Source organism: Lacerta agilis, chromosome 2, assembly GCF_009819535.1.
Source record: "Lacerta agilis isolate rLacAgi1 chromosome 2, rLacAgi1.pri, whole genome shotgun sequence".
Lineage (NCBI taxonomy): Eukaryota > Metazoa > Chordata > Lepidosauria > Squamata > Lacertidae > Lacerta > Lacerta agilis.
The window spans coordinates 114,037,256-114,046,129 of NC_046313.1; positions in this window are offsets into that span (position 1 = coordinate 114,037,256).

Consider the following 8,874-nt stretch of genomic DNA (forward strand, 5'->3'; position numbering starts at 1 on the left):
CATTCATGCTTTTTCTCCTCTCTGCGAATTTGATTTTCACCACCCTGACACGTACCAGAGTCACCCTCCGGCTTCTGCTTTCGTCTCCCCTCTTGCCTGCTGCCTCCATCTTGAACCCTCAGCTTCCTTTGCTCCTCCTCCTCTTTGGCTCTTTGTGGTGACACTTCTGATTCTTCCCCTTCTGCTAGCATCCCTTCAACATCTCCTGATGGAATAAAAAGGCAAACTGATGAAATGCGAAAGAAGATTCTTCACCCAGGTCCCAGGGTCTTGTGGCAGTTCCCTCACTGAGAGAAGTGAAGTTACAGGGAACAAGGCAGAGGGCCTTCTTGGTAGTGGTGCCCACTCTGTGGAACGCCCTCTCATCAGATGTCAAATAAACAACTATACAACTTTAAGAAGACATCTGAAGGCACCCATATATAGGGAAGTTTTTAATGTCCAATGTTTTATTGTGCTTTTATATTTGTTGGAAGCTAGCTAGAGTGGCTGGGGCAACCCAGTCAGATCCGTGGGGTACAAATAATGAAAGTATTAATATTAGTATTATTATTTATTGAGTTTATATAGTGCCCTATACCCGGAGGTCTCAGCGTGGTTCACTGAAAAGATCACACCATATATAATCAGAATAAAAACAACATCCCAACAACACCCCCCACAAAAAAGAACCAAGTTTGAAAAAGGCTGTAGCAAGTCAAACATATCAAGCAAAAACCTGGTTAATAAGGAACACCTTTGCATGGCACCTAAAGGTGTATACTCCTCCATGGATCACTGCCTTGTCATGGCGAAGGGGATTGAATAACTAAGAGAAGCTATGACCTATGCCGTGCAGGGCCACCCAAGACAGATAGGTCAGCCAAGAGTTTAGACTAAATGTGATCCACCTGGAGAAGAAACTGGCAACCCACTCCAGTATTTTGCCATGAAAGCTCCATGGACATAAAAAAAGGAAAAGCTGTAAGAAGTGAGAGTTTCCAAGGCATGCTCTGGTTCATGCGGTCATGGACAGTCAGACACGACTAAGATGAGTAAACAACAACAAAGGTGGATAAGGAAGGCGCCAGGCGAACTTCCCTGGGGAGAGCATTCCAAAGAAGGGGACCCACTGCCTAGGTTTAATGCTTTCCCACTGCCAGCATCCCTCCATGTCCCCATCTCCATTCCCTGGAACTCACCAGATCTCTCTGAGGGTCCTGGGAGAGAACAGCCAGAGGTTGTGGGGAGGGATGCAGGAGGCAGCCTGACTAGGTCAACCGTCCATCCTCCTTCCATCCTCGCTACATTTGCAGGATCAGCCTCTTCCATCCTTCCGGAGGAGCTCAGAAGCTGCAGGTTCCTGGGAGGGAGGAAGAAGCAAAGGGAGCCTCAGAGACCCTGCAGGCATTTTCCTGCTCAAGACCATTTGCTGGTGAATGAGAACCAAGCCAATGTGTGGAGCTCCGACGTGCAGTTTCTTTGGTAAAAGAGGAGGACCTTCCTCCTGGACCCCACCATGCAAGGAAAGTGGATTCATGCCTGAAAGAGGATCTTCTTCCCACCAGCATTAAAAACACCCCTTTCCTTTTTTGCCAGCCTGGAGCTGTGACACGGATGCCTCCGTCAGTTCCTCCTCATCCTCCTGCAACCCCACTTTACGGGAAGGGGCTGTAGTTTGAGGGCATAGCATCTCCACAGCAGGCAGAAAGCCCCACATTCCGTCCCCAGGCAGGATTGAGACTCAACTCCTGAAAACCCCTTGCTCAGGGGGAGCAGGGCTATTTGGGGGCAGCTCACAGGCCTTGGAGCCCCCAGCTCTACTGCAGCAGTTCATTTTACAGCTAATGGTTCTCCTCTTCCCATCCTTAAAGTCTTCCCTCCTTCATCTCTCCCAACACCTTGGTTCCTTCCTAGGGCTGGTCTGCACCTCCTTGGGTGCCTTCCTCCTGAACCACAAAGGCATCGAAGAAGGAAAAATAGAGTCCATGCCTTGTAGTTTTGAAATGAGTTTACAGCTGATCCTGCCGTCTCTACCCAGCATTGACCCCCCTTTCTCCAAAACATCAACACCTCCCTCCTCCTCTTCCCAGAGCTCTCCTGCCTCCTTTCCTTTGTGGGGTTTCCGGCCCCACCCTAAAACTCCCTCCCACCCCCACCTTGTCTTCTGGCCTTGCTCTCCTCCTGGGGCACCCCTGCACCCCTTAAAGCCTTTTGAACTCATCGCAGCTCTTTGGGGGCTGAATTGGGGGTGTAGCCCCACGCATGCTCCCTCCCACCTCGGCCCCTTTGCAAAACTGCCCCCTCCAGGAGGGCTTCTCTTCTGCAAAGCAGCTGCTCTGACACGGGAGCACCACCCCTCCAAAATACCATCCCATTTTCCTACCTTGCAAAAGGCACAGTCTTAGGAGCTGCAAAATTTCCTCCTCTCAGCTTTTCAAATGCAGGAGGATGTAACAAACTGAGGAGGAAGTGACACTTTCCGCCTCCCCCTGGAAGTCCTCTATCATAATATAATCGCTGCCTTTAACGCTTTGAAGGGCCAGTGTCTCTCCCACCCCCCACCTGAACAGTATGGTGCTGGGGACATTGCGGATTCTGCCCTTGGGACCCCACAAAGTGCCCCCTCATAGTGAGCTATGGCTGGTTCTACCACCTCCTTTGGGCCAGCCTGTAAATGGCCCCTTACAACACGGAAAAAAAACTCTGCCAGACGACATAATGAGGATGCAATGGAGGCAGAAAAGTCTGCTTTCTTTGCTGCCTTCACTGCCACTAGGTAGGTTGGATAATGAGCCCTTTCCAGTGTTTGGTTGCATAATTTGGATCTTTCATCCACTTGCGTTCAGTCTCCCAGCTTGGAGTATACCAGGGGGCCAGTCGGGCTCCACAAAGTGGGAGAGGGCGCTCAGGAGTATTAGTATTATTATTAGTAGCATTACTAGTAGTATTATCATTATTAGCCCGTCTGTATAAGGCCTCAGCCACACTTGGACTTTGAATGTGGACTTGGAAGTTGCTTGTTTCTCCTTTTTGTTTAAAACCTCTTCTGCCCAGAACTGCTCTTGCAGAAACTGCAGTTTAATTGAAACACAAATGATTGAAAATGTGTGTGTTGGGATGTGTGTGTTATTGGGTTGTTTTTGTTTGTGTTTCGATTCTGCCCTTCCATTGGGATAATATGTCCTGCCCCCATACAAAGGGGGAAAGACCTATGTATGTATTATTTTAGCGGAATTACACACAGAATGCATTATGGGAAATGTAAATATTCGGGGAAATAACCTTTGCAAAAGCGTGTGCATTAGGAGAAATGCTGGCCAATTTTCAAGAGCTCCATTTAAAAATAATAACAGGTGAAAATCTGAATAAACTGACGACTAGAAAAAGGAGACACAGAAAAAAACCTTACATTGAAATAAGCTTAGGGTTTTTTTTTAATCCCTCCCGCAGGACCCCCACTTTCCCCTCCCCAAGTTATCATATATGATGATATTATGACGCACCTCCAGCGCCTACACGAGGAAGGACAGCCGTCGCCATCAGCAGCATCTCCCTCGGGAAAGCGGGACAGGAAGCGGAAGCTCCTATTCTCCCGACAGTCTTCCCCCCCCTCCGCTCTAGGAATCTCCGCTCTGTCGCCGCTGCTCTTAACCGTTTCGGAGCCGAGCGGCAGGAGCCTCTGGGCTGCTCCGGGCAAAGAGCGAGGGGAGGCGGGCGCCTCGCCTCCCGAAAGCTCTGCTGGATCAGCTGCACGGCGTCCCAAAAAAGTATTCTTTATTTTTATATTTTTATTTTATAGAAACATTTTATTTCCAATTTTCAAATTAACAGCAGTTCCCGTTTTGGTATATAGATATCCAATCCAAATTTGCAATAGATGACTAGTTTTATTCTCCTTGCATAGAATTATATTTCTCCAATTAATTTCTTCTTATTTTTCCCTCCTAATTCTTCTTATTTTTCCCTCCTAATTCTATAATTAGTTCATAAATGTTACATCAAACCTGCTAATGTTTTGACCTTTTTAGAATAGTCTATAAAGTTTTCCCATTCTTGATTGAATTTTTCTCATCTTGGTGCCTGATCTTCACGGTAATTTAGCCATTTCGACGTAGTCAGTTCATTGTATATCATTTTACTTTTTTACATGTCCACTACGTATGGTGTTAAAAATGTAGATTCCTTATCCATACATTTCCAGCATAAATTAGAGGTATCTTTATACATTTTAGCAAGCTTTACTGGAATCAAATACCATCGGTACATCATCTTCATATAATTTTCTTTACATGAACTACATGCCGTGAATTTTACAATCTTTTTCCACAGCTTTACCCATAATTCAAGTGGTATATTGGCTTTGTGGTATTGAGAATGCCTGAATCTCTGGCACCGAGTATCTGAGCTGAGGGCGTCCCCATCCAGGAGGGTCTTCATAGCCCTTTCCAATATCTCCCAAGTGGGGCAGTGGGGGATTTGGACAGCAGCTTCCAATATGCCTGAAGGGTTGTCCGACCCCCCCCCTCCCATGCACAGCCTCTTTTTCCATTCTTTCCAGGTTCTGCCTTAAAGCAAAGGCTGGCCAAGGGAGCGTGGACCACAAGGGGGCTGAGCCAGAGGTGGGGAGGGGACCTCAGGTCCTGCTCCAAACAGCTCTGGGTTGGAGCAGGATCCGGCCCCAGCCTCCCTGCCTGCTTCCTTCCATGCATCCAACCTCTGCAGCCTCTCTTCTGCAAAAGGACCAAGCACAAGGCAGGAGGGAGGAGGGGCACTTGCCCTGGAGGAACAAACCGCTCCTCCAGTTTCCTGCCTCTCTAGGATTCCTGCAATTCATCTTTAACCCTTTGAAGACCAGGCAGCTGGGGTAGGGTAAAATCTCTCCCTTCTGGGGACTCTGATCTCTACTTTCACAATGTTGGGACTTCTTAGGCAGCAGTGAGAGGCAGTGTGGTGTAGTGGTTAGAGTGCTGCACTATGGTCTTGGGAGACCAGGGATCGAATTCCCCACCGGGTGGCCATGGGGCCACTCAATGCCTCTCATCCTAGCCTGCCTCACAGGGTTGTTGTAGGGGATTAAAGGAGGAGAGGAAGGACCATTTATTAATATGCTACCTCCAGCTCCTTGGAGGAAAAGGGAGGATATTGAATTGAAGAATTGTAAAATTGGACTGGGTTCCGATGGTCACCTAGTCCAACCACCCATATATTTGTGGGGGTTGTTTTCATTTTATTATGTATTTTTGGTTTTATATCTTGATTTTATTCTGAGACCCCCGCATATAGGATGGTTTATAAATTCAAACAACAACAGCAGCAGCAACAACAATAATAGGGCACCAAGAAGGTGGTAGCCAGAAAAAGTCTGGGAACCACTGTGTTAAATTGGTTCTCTTTTTTTTAAGATTGCATGTTTGTGTCTGGGCAGCTGCCATATAATAGTGTAGTTGGAAGGGACCACAAAGGTCCTCTAGTCCAACCCCCTGCAATGCAGGAATTTCAGCTAAAGCATCCCTAGCAGATTGCCATCCAACCTCTGCTCAAAAACCTCCAAGGAAGAAGAGACCGTTCACTGTGATGGAACTGTATCTGAGCCAGATGGCACTCTTAGTGAGGAAAGGATCTGTAATATCGATGACATTTTGGGAAGTCCTGCAGAGTTCAGCAAGCATATAGGAACAAAAAGCATCCTTTCCTCTTTCACTGCATTTAACCCTCAGGGGACCAAAATCTCTTTTGCCTGGGGAATTCACAAACTGAATTTATCCGCTTTTCCCTGAGATTAAGCACCTGTTGGGAACAGTAGAACTGACTCCTGAGAAAACCTGCACCCAAGCAAGTTGTAAACGGCTCCTTAGGAATTGCATACTTGTTTTGCTATTACACCTTTTGTACGGGTTTATTATTTTGTTCCCTAAAATTTACATGCAGCTTTACTATACATATATGTTTGGGATTTTTAAAATGCACGGTTCAGGTAAAATAAAACAATGACAATATCAGTAAAAAAAGTTAAAATGACTATTTTATTATTTAAAAAATCATTAAAATAAACAATAAAACCCGGATTAAAACACAGTGAAAGCAACTGCCAGTGAGTTCCGAAGTTGGGTGCAAATATTCTTCAATTTGTTGACTGCCCTTTTGGGCAAATCCGGTACATCACATTTCCATGCATTTCTAAAATCAATTTCCTAATAAGTTGCATGTGCACAGAGAAACAGATCCCCAAAATGGACCCAGTATTCCTGGCTCTGATCCTGGCATTCCTGTGGTATTCAGCAGCAAACTCGGACCTTAAGGATTTGGGTGCCTTCCTCCCCTCTTGCCCATGTTCCTGGTGGAAAAATGGGCAACCTCTGGCACTAGAAGTGGCAGAGTACCAAACAGACACATTGAGGTCTGTGATGGCTCTCCGCCAGTGGCGAGGAACAGTTCGTGCAAACCTTATCGTGAATGACACACATACGGCGGAGGCTGCCAGTGGGGGACACCAGTGGGCAGCTTCTAACAAGGCAGCAAAGATAGCGGCATGAGCCTGAACAACAGCAGATCCCTTGGCTGCAAGGAAGCAGACACACACAAGCTCAGCAAGGCAGGGGAGCAACGTCATCAGAGTAAGATGGCCGTTTGCTCCCTGAATTCCTCTCTTATCAGACCAATGAAAGATCCAGTCTACAATTTAATCAGCACAATTCATGTCCGTATTCTGACATTTCACCAAACTAGGATTCCCACACTTGGGTCTCCGGTTCTTTCTTGACTACAACTCCCATCACCCCCAGCTAGCAGTAGTAAGGGATGATGGGAATTTTAGTCCAGAAATAGCAAGAGACCCAAGTTTGAGAAAGCCTGCACTCGAGTATCTGTGCAAATCTATCTTTAAAAAAAGCATTTAAAACAGAATTCAGTGATTAGCATTGCCTGCTGGATGATGTTGGATTTCCTTTTGGGGTGTGGGGTTCAGCAGCTCTCTGCCCAGGAATTCCCAGGAAGGGCTTGTGCATTGTCATGGGAAGTGCGAGCATTTTGGTGAATGACAGAAATACGGGGGGACCAGAGGACAGCTTCTAACAAGGCAGCAATGAAAGGGGAAAGAGCAACAGGCATCCATTGGAGAAGATGGGTTAAGTTTGCTGGTCTATTACCTGCACTTTCAGTTATTTGATCAGCAGAGTTCAGTTCCGAAATATTGCCTTTCACTAGACTATGCAACAGGGAAACTGTCTTGTTAACACACATGAATTTCTAAATTTCTGACTGTCCCGTGTAAATCTGATGTATCTAAAAATTGTATTTAAAACACACAGTGGTGCCTCAGGTTAATTTGCCTCTGGGTTACAAAACCTTCGGCTGGCGGACCACGGCAACCCGTAAATACCGGAATGGGTTACTTCCAGGTCTCTCCACTTGCGCATGCACAGAAGCGCAAAACCATGCCCACGCATGCTCAGACGGGGCGTTTGAGGTTCCCTAAGTTTCGTGTTACGGATGGGCCTCCGGAACGGATCCCGTCCGTAACACGAGGTACCACTGTAATTTGGTTTTTTAGTGTTGTGTTCTGGATGAGATTGCATCTTCTTCCTTTGCCACATTATCAAATAAACAGATACCTGCACATAGCTGCATAGTGGATTTCACATGTCCAGAATGGGAGGGGGGGTGTTTACGGGAAATACTAGTGGAGGGGAGAACACACAGCACAAATACATAAAACTGAAATTTCCTCATATGCAGATGAAGGTGAAGAAACACAAACCCTGAAACCTTTTAACCTATTAACACTCTAGACACAGGCTTGAAAATAAAGCCTTCAGTACTGTTCTCATTTCTCTCTTGACTGCACATTGCGGTTTAGTATACAGTATGTTTTTCAACAGTATTTGTTCATTAGAGGCATTATCTGAGGGGCTGTATTCTCATTACATCTACTTTACATACTTTACATACGTCAACCGAATACCAGTGAATGCATTTGCTTCTATGAAAAATATCAGTTCAATTCACACCATGGAAAGAAAATAGAATTTTGTTGTTGTTTAGTTGGGTCCGACTCTTCGTGACCCCATGGACCAGAGCACGCCAGGCATGCCTATCCATCACTTTCTCCCGCAGTTTGGTCAAATTCATATTAGTAGCTTCATGAGTAGAACCATCTCGTCCTCTGTCGTCCCCTTCTCCATGTGCCCTCAATCTTGTAGCTATGTAAAACTAACTCTGATAAGGAGAACACTATGTAACACAGCCAGTAAAAGGAATAAAAATTCTAATGGAAGTAAGTTCTAATTCTGAACACAATCATTGGCTTACTCTCTGTAGGAGTTATTTGATATGATTTAAGATCTTCCCACACTCCAACTTTTCTGTTTCCCTGTACGAGTTCTTTTCAGTTTAGTAAGGGAGCCCTTGTCACAGAAGTTCTTTGCATTGACCCAAGATTTCTAAAATTTCCTCCCTGTATGAGTTCTTTGGTGTCTAGTAAGGCTACCACTGAGACTGAAGCTTTTACCACACTCGGAACATGTATACGGTTTTTCTCCTGTATGAGTTCTTTGATGTAACGTAAGGGAGCTGCTGCAATTGAAGCTCTTGCCACACTCCAAGCATTTATAAGGTTTCTCTCCTGTGTGCACTCTTTGATGCACGGTAAGATCCCAACTGTGGCTGAAGCTCTTTCCACACTCCAAACATATATATAGTTTCTCCCCTGTATGAATTCTTTGATGCCGAGAAAGGGAGCCGAGTTCACCAAAACTCTTGCCACATTCCCAGCATTTATAAGGTTTGCTGCCTCGATGAGTCTGTTGATGTTTAATAAGCCCACTGATCTGAGTGAAGCTCTTTCCACACTCAGAACATGTATGCGGTTTCTCCCCTGTATGAATTCGTTGATGC